The following is a 20,553-nucleotide window of genomic DNA, read 5'->3' on the forward strand; positions in this document are numbered from 1 at the left end:
TTATGTACATTTTATAATATATACATATTAAAATATTTTAAAAATATATTAAATTTGATTTATTTCAATGATGGAGAGAGAGACAGACAGCACCCACACACAGAACACTGCTTAGCTCTGGCTAATGGACTAAACATAAGACACGGTGACTCAGGCATGAAAGACTTTGCATAGCAACTATAATATGTCCCCCACCCTATATATGGCCTTATTCAAAAACAGAAACAAAAAGGAAAATGCTATAAACTAAGTATAATACTCTCTTAAGAAGTCAGCAATATATATGACTTATATATTGCTTCTGTTAATTTTTTTCTCTACTATGTATGAGTAATTAATTCCTTCAAAACCACTATAATGGCCAATAATTTGGTTTTCCCACTGCATGCAGTAATTACACCTTTTTTAAAATAGAAAGAATAAAAAATGCCAGATTTTTTAAATTAGGGAATCAAGGATAGGAAAGATACCAATTAACAGCCTGCTCTGGCTCCTACCAGGAAGATAATCTTGTAGGCACAGAAAAATTAGTTGTTTATTAATCAAATCATACTTTAATAAAAGTTTAAAAATTTCAAATTTCAGAAAACTTCAAGCTGAGGAAATAGCAAAAAGACTTTTCATGCCTGAGGCTTGAAGGTTCCAGGTTCAATTCCCACCACCACCATAAACCTGAGCTGAACAGTGCTCTGGTAGAAAAAAAAATTTTTTTTAATGTAGAAAACCTCAAATTTGAGGGGGGGAACTTCAGATATTAGGAAAAGATTCACTACCTAAGCCAGTAATGAATGATTCTTAAGCAAGGCACACCTGAATAGAAAAAATAAATTACAGTTTATTTCACTTCACATTTTTCCTTCAATCTATATTTAGCTAAGTAAATGACTCAGTGTGTGTGTATTATCTGCTCTTAATATACACTTTATCATTCAATCTCACCACCTCCCCTCCATACGGAAAGCAAGGTTATGGACAGTCCAGTAAAAATCTAAAACCCACAAATCAAAGATATTAAGTACTAAAGGTACCTCCCATGATCATCTAGTCCTTATTTAAGAAGTCACATAAAGGTATTATCAGTAACTATATCCAACAAGAAGACCAACTGTCAACAAACTTCTATTAATAAAGCCCTTAGAGCAAAAATCACTTAAGCTCTTAAGCTAGAGCAAAAATCACTTAAGCTCTTAAGCTAGTCTGTAACTGTAATATTCTGCAAAGAAACTAAATCAGTAGAAATTTCCTGTAAACTGTGAACCACAACACAACTGTAAGGAGACAATATCTCTAGGTGTATATACACATATCTATAGTCAGGGCTCTTCTCAGTAGCTTTAAGAATCTGAAGGGCGGTAGCAGAGCGGTTAAGCACACGTGGCACAAAGCACAAAGACCAGGTGTAAGGATCCTGGTTCGAGCCCCCAGCTCCCCACATGCAGTGGGAGTCGCTTCACAGGCAGTGAAGCAGGTCTGCAGGTGTCTATCTTTCTCTCCCCCTCTCTGTCTTCCCCTCCTCTCTCCATTTCCCTCTGTCCTATCCAACAACAATAATAACTACAACAACCATGAAAAACAACAAGGGGAACAAAAGGGAAATAAAAAAAATAATAATAAAAAAGAAGAATCTGAAGGATCACTGCTTTAAAAAGTCTTCAATAATTCCAGCAGTTGTTCAGCAGCCCAACCTACTGGCCCTGGGTTCCCTGGATGATCTTCAGATGGTCCAGGGGTACTCCCTAAAAATTATACCATAAAGTAGAGGTGCATAGGGAAATTTGCCAGTTTCACCATGGGTCAGAAGCCCCCCCCCAAAAAAAAAAAAGTTGGTAACTACTGCCATAAAGTAACACACATAAGCAAGCCAAAGATAAAATCTTCTATGGACATTCCTTAGGGTGGTACTATTTTCCAAACCAGCCTAGATCAGAATCCTAGAAATTTTTACTCCCTTCATTTCTTTTTGTTGTTGTTGTTGTTCCCACCACCAAATTCTATTTCCTTCCTTTCTCTTTAGTCCTTTTATCACAACAGCTCAGACCCTCACTACTATGACCACCGCAAACAAGAGATCTTTCAACCTCCAGGTTTTTCTCTACTTCAATTTACACTGCAGAAGGCTGTCTGTCAGATTAACCCTCTGAAAAAACAATCCCTTAATTACTTCATTCCCAATTAAAAAAAAAAAATCTGCAACCCCCCCATCCAAGGTCATCAGGCTGGCACTAAAAATAATCATAAACTAGTACAGTTTTTCTTCAAGCTTTACCATACTGTATACAAATATTGTATGCTCCACTGAAACAAAATTCCTTGCCTGTCCCACAAATAATATTAACTATGTGCTCTCTTCATCCCTTCTCTTTGCTTAGATTATCTCTGAGGCTATCAAAAGATATATTCGTTCTCCAAAACAAAATATTTCAAAAGCTAGAACACTATGAATCAATCTTCCTAACTTCATCTTGCCAAACAGGATGCAAACTCTACCCTTTTAAATATGAAATTAAATTAAAATTAATGACAAAAGACAAATGAGGCACATCTGTACAGGCCTGCCTGGTCTAATCAGTAAAGGCAGAAAGTTATCATCTTCACCTTTATTTCTCCCACATATTCCTGACAATCATGCGGGAGATGCTTCAGAACTGTACAGAGAAACTTCAGCATTCATGGGGCAACCAGCTAAGATTACTGTATCTTTGAAAGCACAGAATCACATGCAACATTCTCTATCATGATAAGCTTCAAATGGCCTTGCACTTAAGTGTTTTACCAAGTGCGGATGCTTTAGCTCTTAATAGTTTCACATTTTAAGGGAAAAAACCATTTGAAGATGCTAATAAACTATGTCCTAGAGAACTAGTCCACATATTTTTCTACACTTCTCAATCTGCATGCACTTCTATACTTCTCAATCCTAAACACTTACTTGGGTACTAAGTTTTCAACTTAAAAAATATGAATTACTTGTGAAAAGTGATCATTATCTAGTCACAACTAAATTTACTTTTTGGTTCAAAGGAGACTATGTAAATAAAAGAAAGCCTCTCCCCCCCCCCCCGCAAAAAAAAAAAAAAAGTGCAGTCTTGTTGTATAACCCACACAGATACTTAGACAAGTAAAGTGGACTTATATAAGAATTCCTGCAGAAAGCTGCATACCACTGTACACCAGATATCTTACTGAGGGAGGAAAGGGGAATACTTTGGACATTATCACTTTTCACCGCCATTCCCAAGAGCATTTTAAGGTAGAACCTTCAATCCTTTTGCTTATTAACCTGAGCGAACACAAGCTCCGCCTCCCCCCCCCCCCCGATAAAAATCTCATCAAACAGAAAAAGAAAGTCACACCAAGCCCCTGGAAAATGTTTCATCCCGAAACAGTGGAAAAACGTCAAAATAATAAAAACACTCTTCTTGGGTAATGAAGGTTCCCTATAATCACTGGAGCCAAGGAAGCTCAACTCCAAATTCCTGGAGTAAAGCAAAGATAGTACACGACCGGTCATTTAAAAGGTTGTGAAAGCAGTCAGCAAACTCCAGAATGCGGGGACGCGGAATGAAGAATAAAGGGGAAAAGGAGAAAGGTCCGAGTCACAGGGTAAAGGAAGGACTAGTAAAAACTGCAAGGTCACTGAAACCCTGCAGGTCACAAAGGTGGAGGCGTGGGTTGTACGGGAAGCTGCAGAGTCAGTGAACAACCGGAATGATTGAAGGGGGGTGTGTGTAGGGAGTGTGTGTGCGGGGGGGGGGGCAGTCCTTTAAAGCAGGGAGTCCTTGGTTTGGGATGGTGGAATTGCGGTGGAGTCAGGGCGCCGGCAGTAAGTGCAGGTATATCTGCTCGGCAGCGAGAGGTGCTCGGGGAGGCAGAGGAGGCGGACAGCGGGCAGAGGGGAGGCTTGGAAGAAGCTTGAGAACTGCGGCTGCAGAGTCACGGAAACACTTCGCTCGGCTCCAGAGCCATTAGCTCAGGCCTGTGCTGGGGCCAACTTGGGGCCAAGACCCGTGACCCCACCCCTGAAAACTCCCGGCCCGCGGGGCGGGCGAATGCAGACACCGCCGGGCAAAGCGGACCCTCGCGGGGTCGCGCCCCGGGGCGGAGGGTGCGGGTGGCCGCAGCGGAGGCTCGCGGCCCGCGCCCCCTGCACCGCCCGGTCCCCGGCCCCCCCAAGACCTGCGCCGCGGCGTCCTTACCCGGCGCGAAGCTGTCGGCTCTCGGCAGCCCGGCGGCCACCGCTGCGGCGCCTCCTCCAGCGGCCGGCACCCTCAGCCTTCCGCGCCCAAGACTGCCATCTCGCAGCAGACGCGGCGGCGGCGGCGGCGGCGGCCGCCCAGGCGTCGGCCCCTGCAGCTCAGGCCGCCGGCAGCCACTCGGAAGCCGCACGCCGAGCTCGCCGACACCCGGCCCACCCCCCACCCCCACCCCGGCCGCACGCCACCCCCAGTCGACCCCACACCTCCCTCTCGGGGAGCGCGCCGCGTGCTCGCGTCACCGGCGCCGCACCCCGAGCGCGCGCCGCCCCACTAGCCCCGGCACCGCGCGCGCGACGCTGCGGCCGCCCAGAGCCTCCAACTCCGGACGCGGAATCGGACTTACCGCGAGCATGCGCAGCGCGGGCTCCCTGATGAGGCCTTTGAAACACTCCGCTCCACCCAGTCTTCGGAGCGGTCGGGGAGGTGGAGGGTCAGCCTATGGCTTGGGGGGGGCGGGGCCTAAGGCTGTGGAGGGGGCGGGCCCGCCGGCCCGACTGGGCTAGAGGCTTCACTAGCAGACCCGGAGAGCTGCTGACTTGACACTTTTGCTCTCAGGCAAACAAATGCAGAACTCCAAATGAGGTCCTTCAGGAGCTAACTGGCAGTCATTTCTCAGAGACTGAATAAATACTGCTTAAGCTAGCTGAGCGTTTGACTTACAACACATTTCAAGAATAGCTAATTACGTCTAGCCGAGGGTAGTTTGATTATCTTTAGTAATCAAAACTCCCCCAGGAGTAAAATGATAAAATACTTACCTAGCAAGTCCAGGTGTCAGTGCAATTAATCAACACAGCACTCTCAAAAAGTAGGATATGTTATCCCTACTTTTTCAAATGTGTCAGCAGGTCTAGAGAAGAAATGTATTCTTTTTAGAAAAAAGAAAACTCATCTTGTTAATAGGTGTCTTTGGTGACTTCCACACTCCTCAGATGGCCTAGCCAGTTTCGACTATTTTTGCCCAACTGCTTTACCTCATGAATTACCTCCCACAAATGACCAAACTTACTACTTTCCCTTTTGATTCCTATTTTAAGCGTCCCTGCCGCTCTCCACAACAAACCTGCACTCCTGTGACCCTCCTGTGACTGCCTTTAGCTTTTGGCTAACATCATCTCTTCTACTGACTGGAACTCCTCAGCGTAATCAACTTTAAAATATATATATTTCCTTTTTGTTGCCCTTGCTTTATTGTTGGTGTAGTTATTATTGTTGTTATTGGTGTCATCGTTGTTGGATAGGACAGAGAGAAATGGAGAGAAGAGGGGAAGACAGAGAGAGAGAGAGAAAGAGAGAGAGAAAGAGAGAGAGAGAGAAAGACACCTGCAGACCTGTGAAGCGACTCCCCTGTAGGTGGGGAACCCGTGGCTTGAACTGGGATCCTCACTCAGGTCCTTGCGCTTTGCGCCACGTGCACTTAACCCGCTGCGCTACCCCCCGACTCCCCGTAATCAACTTTTTACAAGACTTTAACTTCTTTTTTAAATATTTATTTTGTTGCCCTTTTTTTTATTTTTGTAGTTATTATTATTGCTGTTATTGATGCCCTTGTTGTTGGATAGGACAGAGAGAAATGGAGAGAGAAGGGGAAGACAGAGAGGGGGAGAGACAGACAGACACCTGCAGACCTGCTTCACCGCCTCTGAAGCGACTCCCCTGCAGGTGGGGGATCCGTGGGCTGGAACCGGGATCCTTACGCTCGTTCTTGCACTTTGTGCCACGTGCGCTTAACCCGCTGCACTACTGCCTGACTCCCAACATCCAAACTTTTATAAGCACTAAATGCTTTTGCCTTTTTGAATCTTTTCTTTCCTAAGATGAGATTTGAAATTATATATATAGCAACATTGTATAAAGACAAACACTGATAATGTGTTTTAGGATGTTTTCTTTAACTTTGGCATTTTCCCACTCTGCGTTCAAAATAAATTAAACATATTTTCAATCATTTTTTAAAAATATTTTCAATCATTTTATGAGGGGAAGGGGTCAGTGGTTTACAGTACAGTTGTTCACACATGGGTATAATTTCCTATCTCCTTGTGATAGGTATTTGCAAAATATTCTCACTCCTAACTTAGGTCCTTTTTCATCATTGTGCATTAGAACCCTGAGAGCCCCACCCTTCTCTTTTCCCTTCCTTTCCTTCATCTTGGATGGGACTCGAGGAATCATGTCAAGTGTAATAAACCAAAATGAGAAGAATGAATACCAGATGATCTCACAGGTTTTTTGTTTGTTTGTTTGTTTCTAAATTTACTGCTGTATACCCAGTGGTTAAAGCAAAGTCTTGTATAGCATAGGTACTAAGCTATATGATTTTTTTTATCATTAGTTTCTTTTTTATTTTTTAAAAATATTTTTATGTATTATTGGATAAAGACAGAGAGAAATTAAGGGCAGAGGAAGTAATAGAAAAGGTGAAAGAAAGAGAAACATTTGTAGCCCTGCTTTACCACTTGTGAATCTTTCCCCTTGCAAGTGGGGACCAGGGGCTTGAACCTAGGTCCTTGCAAACTATAATGTGAGAATTTAACCAAGTGCACCACCACCTGGCCCCCTTTATTACAGTTTCTTGTTTTCTTTCCACCATGGTTAGTTAGTACTGGGGCTTAGTGCTTATAAAATGAGTCTACCACTTCTAGCAGCCATATTTTTCTTTCTTTCTTCCTTTCTTTTTCTTCCTATCTTCTTCCTTCCTTCCTTTCTCCCTCCCTCCCTCCATTTCCTTCCTTCCTTCCTCTCCTCCTCCTTCTCCCTTTTCTTATGAGAGAAAGAAATTGTGAGGGCAGATGGAGATAGGGAGAAAGAGAGAGAATGAAAGACATCTATAATTCTGCCTCACCTCTCATGAAGCATGCCCTGCAGTTGAGAACCAACAGCTAGATTCAAGGTCCTTCCTTGTGCATGGTAACATGTGTGCTCTACTAGGTGCATTGCCACCAGACCCTGCTACATAACTTTAATGGATTATCCCTTGACTACATATATTACTACCTGTTTAAACTCTTACATAATACTATATCCTCCCCTAATGAAACTAAAGGGAAGGAGATATTTCTTTTCCCTCTCTCTTCTCTCTCTCTAATTTGTGCCCCCTTCTCCAAACTGACTCAACGCTGCTTTTTTTCTTTTAACACAAGTTCTAAATTACTGTGTGTATTAGTTAACTCAATTGTCAACTGAGGTTAACCCACCTTTTAATATTTAAATAAAATTGGCTTCAATATCTTAATCTGAGAAGTCCAATTTTCCTCCTTTCTACTTCCCTGAATTCTTAAGAGAATATGTTTTCATGGTCTCTTTGAGCTGTGTGATTCAGCTTCCTATTAACTTGGCTTTCACACATACCTCATCCACATGGTTGGTCTCTCTCTTTCTCTCTCTCTCCATATTAAACATGAATCATTAAAGACTGCTTTCTTGGATCCCTGCTAAAGGTCCTATATCTCTTTAAAACAGTAGCAACAACTCTCTGGTAAAAGTTTTTCCTTATAGGTAGCATTCTTCTTTCCAGACAGGTGTCAACAAAGGAAATTCACAAGAAACAATGCAATTTAAAATTAATCTTTAGAAATTTCCAGCTTCAATCACCTATGGTCAGGGATTTCTAACTAGCCATTTCTCTCTCTCTCTCTCTGTGTGTGTGTGTGTGTGTGTGAAGAGTGGTTTGTGTAAATCTTTGTCTCATCATCTTCTTTCAACCGTAACCCCCAGTATTTCAAGTTTTACCCTTGTGATATATAATAAGATAGCTCTGTCAACAAAATATTTCTTTCATATGAGAAATTTCAGCACCAGATGTCTAACTTTTTTGCATGCCACTAAAAATTTCACAGTGATCTATTCAGTTCTTTTCATCTATCTTCCTATTTTCATAACTATTGGTATCACTCTGCTCTTCACTACCAATAACTAGAATATATGATTTAATATCTGTGAACATGGTTAATATAACAAATTCTTAGCAATTAGTAAAAACACAAGTATGCACCAATCAGGACAAATGAATTGGTCAATTAATAGCTGGTGCTAAGCAAAGACTATTGGGTATAAACATAATAGTGTGTGTACAGGCTGCCTTTAGGGGAAATGTTTCTCATTATTTCTTCCTTTTCAAAATGTTCTTGTTTATTCTTGCATGACTATTATTATCATTTATATTAGTTGTTTTGTCTAATTAAAGTAAAACTCATCCGGATTGCGGTTGAAATTGCTCTGAACATATAGATGAATTTGGGAAGAACGGGTAGCTTACAATACTTGATTTTTTGTACTCTTGTTACTTGCTTTCTCAGCACATTTCTGTTGCTTCCAATTTTTTTATGTTTTTGGTAATTTTTTTTTTTTTGGTAATTTTTTTAAAGAATATTAAACCACATTCATTAGTAGAATGAGCTTGTGCTCGAGGTAAATAATTTTTTTGCACAGGTATAGAGTCCATTATTGGTTTTTTTTAATACTTTAATTTATTGCATAGAGTGAGAGAAATTGAGAGGGGTGGGGGGAGATATAGAGGGAGAGAGGAGAAGAGACATTGACATCTGCAGCATTGCTTCAGCATTCATGATGCTTATGCCCAGAAGATGAGAGCTGGAGCCTTGAACCTGGGTCTTTGCACATTCTAACAGGTTTGCTTTACTGAGTGCACCACCATTCAACCCATACAACAACAGAGATGGTCCAGACTGTAAGAAAAGAACATTGTTGGGGATTGGTGTAAAGAGGAAAGTAGCTAATAATAAAGCATTACTTCTTTCTTGTTTGTCACTGTTACCTCAACACTCATCAGAGAGGAGAGTCTTCAGGACCATAGCTAAACTCAAGTATTCATGGATACCTGTGGCTCCATTTAAATTTCACTATCATTTCCTTTTGAACAAATATATTTATGTTTATAAGACTGAAATTAAGAAAGAATGAGAGAAAGACAGGAGTACTGCTCAACCTGGGATTGAACCTCTGTGGACTCAGTCAAGCAAATTCTCTGTTCTGACATGTTGACCCATCTTCCTGACCCAATTTCACTGTTGTTTCTAATAAAGGAATATGATATTTCATTTATTTATTTACAGAAGCACAATACTGTAATTTTCTTATATAGATTCACCAAATTCGGAACTTGAATATGAAACTATATAAAACAATATTAAATTTATGCTAGTGCATCAATTATATTTTCAACCTGTCTCTATTTTTCAAAAATATTAATTGATTTATGTCATGACAGAGAGATTAACAGGAGAAAGATCAGAGCATGCTCAGACATATACAATGCCAGGGACTGAACCTAGAATCTCAGGCATTCAAGTCCTGCATTTTACTGCTGAGCCACCTCCTGGACCACTCAAAATATCTTCCAAGATAATTATGCATTTTTCCTTTTTTGATCAGTGGTCTTACTATCATGATGCACTTCATAATAAATAGGTATATTTCAAAAGGCCTGTAGAGAGGGGGAGAGAAAGGTAGACACTGGCAGACCTGCTTCACTACCCGTGAAGTGATTCCCTTGCAGGTGGGGAGCCGGGGGCTCTAACTGGGATCCTTACGGTCCTTGCACTTTGCATTACATGCGTTTGACCTGCTGCGCCACCACCGACCCCCAATATTTTCTTTTCTAGTGGGACTTCCAGGTTGTTTTATTTTTACTAGATTTGAAAAAATTACTTGTAATTTACAGTTGCTGTTATTGCATAGCTTTAACCTTATATTTGATGAGCATATGTCAAATAGAGAATCTACTTACAACTTTAGTAGCATTGTGAAACTGACAAAATTCAGATAAAATCCAAAACTTTTAAGCATCATAAGACACTACTTAAAGACTACTTTTTAAAGTGCCCAAATATCATTATACTAGAAGATTATGCAATTTTTCTTGAGTAGGCTTTTAAAGTGTAGTATCACTGTAGGATCAGGAATCCAGATGTTCTTAAGTCAGTCATCACAATGACTTCATGTAGTGGCTTTGTGAATTCATAGTATTTGTCCTACAATGTTAATGCAAGTTCTCTCCTTCCATGAGTCTGAGCTTAGGCAATTGACTTGCTCTGGTCAGTAGGCTCTTACTCAACACAACACAAGCAGAGACATGAAAAGTACATGGACTTCTTTGTTGCTCTCTTACATGATGGAACCTGTTCACTATTCCCTCAGACACACTATGGGGACCATGCCTGGGCTAGTTTCAGGAAGTATGTGAGAAGCATGTAGAAGAGACTGGATGTCCTCCAGGTAACCTAGTAAGGGAGAGCTTAGATCAACCCACGCCAATCACCCTCCAGATAAGTGAGAAAATCCCAACTGAGATTAGAAGAACCTTCCAACTAAACCCATTCAAAATTATCAGCCTGCCACAAACTAAGTATGTCATTATTTAAATAACTGGGTTTGGAGTGGTTTCTTGTAAAATATTACTGTGATAATAGATAACACGAAGATACTGAATAGCTGTATTTGAGGTGTAACATAAGAAAGAGCATTAACAAATGGTAGATATTTTCAGATATTCATATCCAAATTGATTTTCTTCTGCCTTTAAAAAAAATCTACTTACTATTCTAGGAGCTGTAATGATAACAGAGGATGTTTCTTCCTAAGACTCACGTAAGCAATGCTTTAAAAACTAGATTTGGAAAATAAAAATTAGACTTTTATTATTTGAAGTGTTAAGAGCATAACTGGATTTTATGTCATCAGAATGGTAAAGAAAATGTCATTCTCTGTCTTAGATTCTCATATTGATTTAAGTTAGTTAAAGGGGAAAAGGATGTCATCAGGTTGATTAATGTTGTCAATTATAATTATTCTAACGGCTCATAGAGTGTAGAATAACTTTTACAGAAGTTTTGGAAATGCAGGGTCAGATGAAATCTTTACTCTTACATTAGGCAGGTACAATTCTCTAGAGAGTAACTGAGATTCCAGTCTATATTAACAAACATTTATCACTCACCAATTATACACTAGGCATAGTAAATACAAAACAAATGAAAATTAGCCTCTGCCATAGAGGAACTATCCCAAAGGAGACAAAAAATGAGTGCAATATACCATAGTTTAAAAAAATGATTGGTCTGATCTGGGGCCCATATTCAGCACAGAAGTCTGTGTAACCTCTGCATTCTTGTAGGTCTGCAAGGTTACAACTAGGAACATTCAAGGCTGCACCCAATTCAGGACCATTCTTCCTTGAGTGTCAGAGTATGTTGACCCAGTCTCCCTTCAGAGAGTGAGGCAGTCCCCTACCTTTGTTCCACAATGAAAGCAAGGTCCTGTAGAGGCCCACAAGAGGGTCCATGATGCTGTTCCTGATGGACATGACCAGTGTCAGTGGTTAAAAGGTTAGAGGTCTAGGCACATCACTAGGGCCCCAGATGATGGAATGGCCTGGTAGTGACCAAAAGAGCCCTCATTAAAGTTTGCCAGTCTCCATACTTTAATGATGACTTTTTAGTCACTATCAGGCCACTCCATCAGCTGGGGCCCTAGTCGGGGAGTCCTGGGATTCCCACACAAACACAATGAGCCTAGACCTCAAATAGATCCCTCTCTCATTATCATTGGTTATCTCCATCAGGAACAACATAATGGATCCCTTTGGGGGCCCCCATAGGACCTTGCTATAAATGTAGATAAAAAAATGGTAGAGAATGTTCCATCCTCCCAAGGGGGTTGGATAACATACTCTACCTACCACCTAAAGAAGATGGAACCTGAAATTGGTGCAACTCAGAATGTTCCTACTGATGACCACAGAATGCAAGTTCACACCTACAGGGATGTAGAGGCTACATAGGCTTCTATGCTGAATATGGGCCCCAGATCAAATTGATGGGGTTTACAGTCAACAGTATTAATACGCTTTCCCTATATTTGAGAGCTACTCTCTTCCATGATCCAGCTTTCTGACCCTTTTTTGAGCCATGACATCTCCCCAGACCATAACCTGGGTCCACCTGCATATCAGATGTCAGGCTCAGGCAAAAACTAGTAAAATCATGGGGCCTTTGGAATATACCTAAAATAGACCTACTAGCTATTTCCAAAAATGGAGACCCAAAATCTTCATCTGCAATATTCCAGTCTTTAGGTTCATGATTAATCAACTTTGTGTATGGCTTTATCTGTTAACTTATTCTTAGTCATCAGGTTCCAGATGCTACCATCATGCCAACCAGACTTCACTGGACAGATGATCCCACCAATGTGTCCTGGAGCTCTGCTTCCTCAGAGCCCTGCCCCACAAGGGAAAGAGAGAGACAGGCTGGGAGTATGGATCGACCTGTCAGTGCCCATGTTCAGCAGGGAAGCAATTACAGAAGCCAGACCTTCCACCTTCTGCACCCCCTAATGATCCTGGGTCCATACTTCCATGGGGTTAAAGAACAGGAAAGCTCTTAGGGGTGGGGATGGGATATGGAGCTCTGGTGGTGGGAATTGTACCCTTCTTATCCTATGGTCTTGTCAGTGTTTCCATTTTATAAATAAAATATAAAAGAAAAGTATGCTAGTCTCTTGCCCTTATCCAGCTTTTGTAGTCCTTACTTTAACTAAGGTTAGCCTTAGTGTGATAGAGGAAAGTGAAATAGGAAGTAGATGAGGAGGGTATCTAAGTCTAAGTAGAAGCTATTTGATTAAATACTTTATGGAATCTTTTTTTTGGGGGGGGGAGTTTTTCTACATGCTTTCTGCACTTGAGTCACTGCAAACCATTGTGCACTTTCAAGGTGTATATTTTCCCCTAACTTATGGACACATGTGCACATGGGCTCTATATCATGGACCTTGGTCTTTATCTAAGTTCTGTGGTTTTGTTAGGAAGTGAACTACCCAAAATGAAATTAAGGAGTCCTGTCAGGAAAAATCTCTCCAGACTAATGGAGCTGGAAGGTTGACATCCCAGGCCTAGAGTCTCTGAATATAATCTGAAGTGAAACATGTCAAGGTGGTACTGCTTGCACTGATTTGGTTGAGATCAGCAGATGCAGTATCAAATGCGGGATGCATTGGATCGACCTTCCCGTGGTGCATCCCATGAGTACCCATTCATTGGGGAAACTGACGATCCTTCCTAACCGACTGAATCCACATGGATCCCAGTCACTTTCAAAGCCAGCAACAAGCAGCTCCTGACAGCTTTCAACCTGACCTGTTGACTGGCTACGGAAGAAGGGCAAACGCTAGAAGAAGAAGTATCAAATAGTATGGATTAAGAGAAGCATGAAGGAAAATGAGATATGATCAGATCAATTGCTCCTACCATTAACAATATTTATGTACTTTTCCCATATTTGGGAGCTGATCTCTTCCCTGATTCAGTTTTCTAGTCCTATCTCTAACTCTGACACAATCTCCCCAGATGATACTTTTAGCCCATCTACAAGTTTGTTGTTGGGCTCAGGCACAAATTAGTAAAGTCATGGGGTCTTTCTAATACAGCTAAAATAGATTTCCTAGATCCTTCCAACATGAACACCCCAATTCTCATTTGCTATATTCTTATCTATAGGTTCCTGATTATTAAACATTTTTTCCTGCTTTATATCTTAATGCTTTTCAGCAACCACGTTACAAATAATACTATGATACCAGCCTGATTTCCCTGGATAAATTACCTCACCCCTGTGTCCTGGAACCCCACCTCTCAAGAGCCCTACCCCACTAGGGAAAGATAGAAACAGGCTGAAAATATGTCTCAACCTGCCAATGCCCATGTCCAGTGGAGAAGCAATTACAGAAGCCAGACCTTTCACCTTTTGCATCCCATAATGATCCTTGGTTCACACTCCCAGGGGGATAAAGAATAGGAAAGCTTCCAATGGAGGGAATAGGATGTGGAACTCTGGTGATGGCAATTTTGTGGAATTTTACCCTTCTTATTCTGTGGTCTTGTTGATCATTATTAAATAAATAAATATATAAATAAATGGAATTTCACATGAAACTTAGTAGTGGCCAAGTGGGTGACAACTGTTGGATTGGGTGGGGTGGGGGTTGGGGGCTATGTTTATCTCTAAGAAATATAAGGGATGGATAGATTGAAGAGAGTAAAGAAAAAACTTTTTTACATGAGATATATAATATATACAGTAGATACAATTAACAATCAAGCACTTGTGCTGGGCTAGAGTAGGGCTAGAGTGGGGGTACCTCTTCCCGGGCGTGTACTCTCTGGGTTGGAGAGAATTCAACTGGAGTCAGACTGGGCTGCTACTTATTCAGCAACGCAGGAGAGATGACTTAACTCGTGACAGCATGGCAATGCAATGTCTTTATTGATCAGAGAACAATGCTTTTAAAGGCCAGACTCATAAGTGACAAGTCAGAAACAGAAATGGCTAGGAAAGGGGTGGATAAAGGCAAAAGGGTGCTGAGAAGGTAGAAAGTTCCTTAGCAACTGTTGCGAGGGTTTTAACTGGTGAGATTAATGATACCCTGGAGGTAGGGAGGGTCTTGAGAGATAGATCTAAAGAATAGAATGGGTGGGAATCGTTCAGGCAAAACAATGATTATGTAGATAGGCCATAGTATCAGGAATGCAGGGTGGAGCAGGGGGAGCTGGCTTAACAATTTCCTGACATCTCCCCCTTTCTTTTTATCTAATGGCCATTGTATCAGGAATTTGGGGTGCTTTGTGAGGCAGGGAGTCTGATAGGATGAAGCACACCTTTGGGGTTACTCCTGTCCCTTCTTGCTCAACCTCTCTGTAGAGAGAGAGACTGACAGGAAAGACACACTCCTCAGGTCAAGCCCTGCCAAGCTCAACCACATCCTCACAATTTTCCAACACACTTGGGCAAAACAATTTTTTAATTCATTTGTTGGACAGAGGCAGACAGAGAGAAATGGACAAGGGAGGTAAAGGAGAGGAATTGAAATACCTGAAGCAGTGTTACACCACTTGTGAACCTGGGTCCTTGTACACTGTAACATGTGCACACTACCAAGTGCATCATCAGCCGGCCACTTGCCTTTTCTTTTGATCAAGGATGAGAGACAGAGAGAAATAGAGAAGTAGGGAGAGACAGAGAGGACTAACAACTGTAGCACTGTTCCAATATTTGTGAGGGTTCCTCACTTCAAGTGGGGACCATGAACTTGAATTTAGATCTTCAAGTATGGTAATATGTGTGTCCTACAGGGACCACCATCACTCAGGCCCCCCAAAAGAAAATATTACTTATCATGATTTATGAGCAGGTATTTTATCAGGTATATCATTAAATGAGGTCTAAGCAGATTTAATAAAACTGTAAATTGTCCACAGATGCTAAGTGATGTAAAAATTATTTGATGTATGAAGTTTTAAAAAATTTTCCCAAACACCCATCCAAAAAGATGTGTGTATACCTATGTTCATAGCAGCATAATTCGTAACAGCCAAAACCTGGAAACAACCCAGATGCCTAACAATAGATGAGTGGCTGAGTAAGTTGTGATATATCTATATTGATATCTATATCTATATCATCTATCTCTCTATATATATATTACTCAGCTATTAAAAATTATGAATTCACCTTCTTTTACCTCATCTTGGATGGGACTTGAAGGAATAATGTTGAGATAAGCCAAAAAGAGGATGAATACGGGATGATCTCCTCATGGACAGAAGTTGAGAAATAAGAACAGAAAGGAAAACAAAAAGCACAAGTTGGACTGGGTTTGGTGTACTGTACCAGAGTAAAGGGCTCTGGGATGAGGGGTTTCAGGTCTTGGTGCATGATGGTGAAGGAGGACCTAGGCAGGGGGTTAGAGTGTTTTGGATAAAACTGAGAAATTTTACATATGTACCAAAAATATATATGATTTTATTTTATTTTTCTCTAGAGAACTGCTCAGCTCTGGCTTATGGTGACATCAGGGGTTGAACCTGGGACTTCAGAACCTTAGACATAAAAGTTGTTTGGCAAAACCATTATGCTGTCTTCCCAGCCCAAGTATTGTTTTTCTTCTGTGTTGAAACTGAGAATCCAAATGAGCTTTGAGCCTAAGTAATCAAGATATTTTATCACAAAGTATCATGTCAGAGTTAAAATGGATGGAGACTTGTTTCAAGTGGCCTCCCCCAGGGCTCTGTTCTGGCTCCTACGCTATTTAATATTTACATCAATGACCTCCCAGAAATTTCTTCAAGGAAGTTCATCTATGCCGATGACATCTGCTGTGCAACTCAGGCATCCAAGTTTGGCATCCTCGAGGAAACACTCACGAAAGACATGTCTCTGATATCTGATTACTGTAAAAAATGGCGACTAATCCCTAGCACTGCAAAAACGGTATCATCTGTTTTCCATCTACACCATGCCTCGGCCTCGCGTGAGCTTAATGTGCAGCTTGACGATACGAGAATCCAGCATGAAGCCCAGCCAGTCTATCTTGGCGTTACTCTCGATCGCACTCTGTCATTTCACGAACATCTCATAAAAACTGCAGCAAAGGTGGGCTCGAGGAATAACATCATTGCAAGACTGGCCAGCTCCTCATGGGGCGCGAGTGCTTCCACACTACGATCGTCATCTCTGGCATTATGCTATTCCACTGCAGAATACTGTGCCCCAGTATGGTTCCGTAGCCCCCATGTCCACTTGGTCGATTCCAAATTATATTCCTCCATGAGGATCATTTCTGGAACCATCCGTTCCACCCCGGTTCCATGGCTGCCAGTCCTTAGCAACATCGCCCCGCCAGATATTCGTCGGGATGCGGCAGCATCTAAGTTCATTTCCCACGTCTACGCTCGACCGGACCTGCCAGTATACGTGGATATCTTTGCCCACCCTGTCCAACGCTTGACGTCTCATCACCCAATCTGGTCCCCTACGCCTACACTGAACTTCTCTGTTCCAGACTCTTGGACACAGAGTTGACAGTCAGCCGAGGTAAAGAACAAACACCTCATCACAGACCCCTGCAAGCATCAACCCGGCTTTGACCTAGCACGTTATGATTGGGCCCTCCTCAATCGCTATCGAACAGGCCATGGCCGGTGCGCCGCTATGTTCCATCGCTGGGGAGCCAGAGACGACCCGAACTGCCCCTGCGGCTACAGACAGACTATGACCCACATAGTCAACGACTGCCACCTCTCCAGATTCAAAGGAGGTCTCGAAACTTTACATCAGGCTCAACCTGACGCTGTTGACTGGCTACGGAAGAAGGGCAAACGCTAGAAGAAGAGTTAAAATAAAATTACCTCAAAGTAAAGGAAAACACATTTCATACTATTAATAAGCAGAATGAAACTAGTTTAAAATATGTGCTTTAGCTTTAGTCTTTTTAAAATTTTTATTTATTTTTATTTATAAAATGGAAATATTGACAAGACCATCATATAAGAGGGGTACAATTCCCACCACCAGAGTTCCTCATCCCATCCCCTCCATTGGAAGCTTTCCTGTTCTTTATCCTTCGGGGAACATGGGCCCAGGATCATTATGGGGTGCAGAAGGTGGGAGGTCTGGCTTTTGTAATTGCTTCTCCACTGCACATAGGTGTTGGTAGGTTGATTTATAATCCCACCTTTTCTCCTTCTTTTTATACTGGGGCAGGGCTTTGGAGAAGTGGGGTTCCAGGACACAATGATGAGGTTGTCTTCCCAGGAAGTCAGATTGGCATCATGGTAGCATCTGCATCTTGCTAGCTGAAAAAGTCTTAAAATATAAAGCAGAACAAATTTTTAAATAATCAGGAACCTGAAAGCAAGAATACAGAAGATGAGATTTGGGGTTTCCATTTTGGAAAAGCTAGTAGGTCTATTTTAGGTATATTCCAAGGGGCCTATGACTTTACTAGTTTTTGCCTGAGTCTGACAGCTAACATGCAGGCCCACCAATCCTTAGTCTTTTATAAGAGAAAAAAGTGAAGTGGACTGTATTAATTACATGTATACTTCCTCTAGGTATGGAAGAGGCCCAGAAATTCTAAGTAACTTGATCTTAGATATCATCTTTAAATCAGTTAGCTAACTCAAAGGACTTCGGGAACATGAAAGAAGATCAGTGTAGGAAGCACAAGGACCTGCATAAGGATCCCGGTTCGAACCCTGGCTCCCCACCTGCAGGGGAGTCGCTTCACAGGCGGTGAAGCAGGTCTGCAGGTGTCTATCTTTCTCTCCTCCTCTCTGTCTTCCCCTCCTCTCTCCATTTCTCTCTGTCCTATCCAACAACAACGACAACAACAATAATAACTACAACAATAAGACAACAAGGGCAACAAAAGGGAATAAATAAATAAAAAATAAATATTAAAAAAAAATCAATGTAGGAAGATTATTATAAAAGGTACAGCAAGGCAAGAGCACGCAGATTAAATTATACCTTCTATTTTTATTTATTTTTATTCATTTTTATGAGGTTTTTAAAAAATTATTTTTATTGGATAGAGACAGAGAAATTGAGAGGGGGGAGGAGATAGAGAGGGAAAGAACAGAGAAACACCTGTAGCTCTACTTCATCCCTTGTGAAGCTTTCCCCCTGTAGATGGGGATTAGGGCTTAAACCCAGATCTTTGGGCTCTGTAATGTGTCATATATATATCCCCTTTTGTTGTCCTTGTTGTAGTTATTATTGTTGTTATTATTGGTGTCATCATTGTTAGATAGGACAGAAAAAAGTGGAGAGAGGAGGGGAAGACAGAGAGGGGGAGAGAAAGATAGACACCTTCAGACCTGCTTCACCGCTTGTGAAGTGACGCCCCTGCAAGTGGGGAGCCAGGGACTCGAACCGGGATCCTTACGCCAGTCCTTGTGCTTTGCACCACCTGCGCTTAACCTGACTCCCCTGTAATGTGTTCTCTTAACCAGGTGCGCCATCGCCCAGCCCCAAGTTCTTTTTTAAAATTTTATTTATAAAAAGGAAACACTGACAAAACCATAGGATAAGAGGGGTACAACTCCACACAATTCCCACCACCAGACCTCTGTATCCCATCCCCTCCCTTGATAGCTTTTGTACTCTTTATCCCTTTGGGAGTATGGAGCCAAGGTCATTATGGGGGGCAGAAGGTGAAAGGTCTGGTTTCTGTAATTGTTTCCCCGCTGAACATGCCAGCCCCAAGTTCTACCTTCTCTAGTAATTAGATTTTCTCAAGAAATTCTTTTACCTTTCATGAGAAATCTTAAATTCCTTTTAATTCCAATGATTTTCTTTATCTGCTGGTTTGTTTATTTTCTTGTCATTATGAAGGTAGGTAAAATGTATATATAAAATTTATAGATGAATGTGTGCAAATCTGTAGACAAGTCTACTCTTTCTCATTTAATGGAAGTGTGGGTACAGACAATATCTGCAGGGTGAGGGAAATACCGTAATGCCTATGCAAACTGATTCTCATGCCTGAGGCTCCAAGATCCCCTCCACCACCATAAGCCAGGACTGAGTATTGGTATGTTAAAAAACAAAACAAACAAACAAAAAAAATCATTATCCACAAAATGAAATGGTGATCAAAAAAGTTTGAAAATCATTGAGTTGGAAAAAAACAAGCTAAAAAAGGTTTTCTACAGATATTTAATCTGGTGTTAATATGACACAGTGGAGTTGGGAGGGAAATAATATAAAAAATTAATACTCTAACATAGAAGAAACAGAATAATTTAGCATAGACATCAACAGTTCCATACATATAAAAACTCTTATAGCACTGCTTTATTCATTTCAGTCCAATATGTGTTGAGTTCACTATCTACTTGGCACTGGTAATGGATTCAGTATCTGACCAAAGCTTCCCACTATTTAATGGGGAACACAAATTATGTATGAACATGTAAAGTAGTAGAATCATGTGATACATGAACAATTTGCACAAAATATTGAATGCAATATACTGTGCATAATATCGAGTGGGTAGCTCCTGAAGTCTGATAGAACAGGGTTAGAAAAGTTTCCTGGGAAGCCAGGTGGTGGCACACCTGGTTGAGCACACATATTACAGTGAGCAGGACCCAGGTTCAAGGCCCCTGTCCCCACCTGCAGGGGGAAGGCTTCAAGAATGGTGAAGCAGGGGTGCAGGTGTCTCTCTGTCTCTTTCCCTATATTTCCCCCTCTCCTCTCAATTTCTCTCTGTCTCTATGCAATAAATAAAGATAATGTAAAAAAATAAACTAAGTTTTCTGGTGGAGGCAGTGCCTGAACTAAACTGTTTACTTAAAATATTTTTCATTATTAAAGTTAATATTGCATTAAATATTCTATAAATATCAGGCTTGGCCATTGCATATCAATATGTAAGTAAGAAAGATAGCAACTTTTATAAATCAACTTTCTCAAAAAAGATGTTTGAGAACAGTAAG

At 41.3% G+C, this 20,553-nt stretch overlaps 1 protein-coding gene across 3 annotated transcripts in view; it reads right to left on the bottom strand.

The window, feature by feature from the left end:
- The window catches only part of WWP1 (WW domain containing E3 ubiquitin protein ligase 1), a 108,867-nt gene extending 104,194 nt beyond the window's left edge, over positions 1-4,673 (bottom strand). For 2 of the 3 annotated variants that reach the window (XM_060199306.1, XM_007517349.3), the window contains exon 1: positions 4,197-4,324. The gene's annotated coding sequence lies outside the window, so the exon portion shown is untranslated. Of the gene's footprint in view, positions 1-4,196; positions 4,325-4,599 lie in introns of those variants that run through there. The other variant, XM_016185659.2, reaches the window with a different exon arrangement.
- Between the last annotated feature and the right edge of the window lie 15,880 nt (positions 4,674-20,553).

This window comes from Erinaceus europaeus, chromosome 1 (assembly GCF_950295315.1).
Source record: "Erinaceus europaeus chromosome 1, mEriEur2.1, whole genome shotgun sequence".
NCBI lineage: Eukaryota > Metazoa > Chordata > Mammalia > Eulipotyphla > Erinaceidae > Erinaceus > Erinaceus europaeus.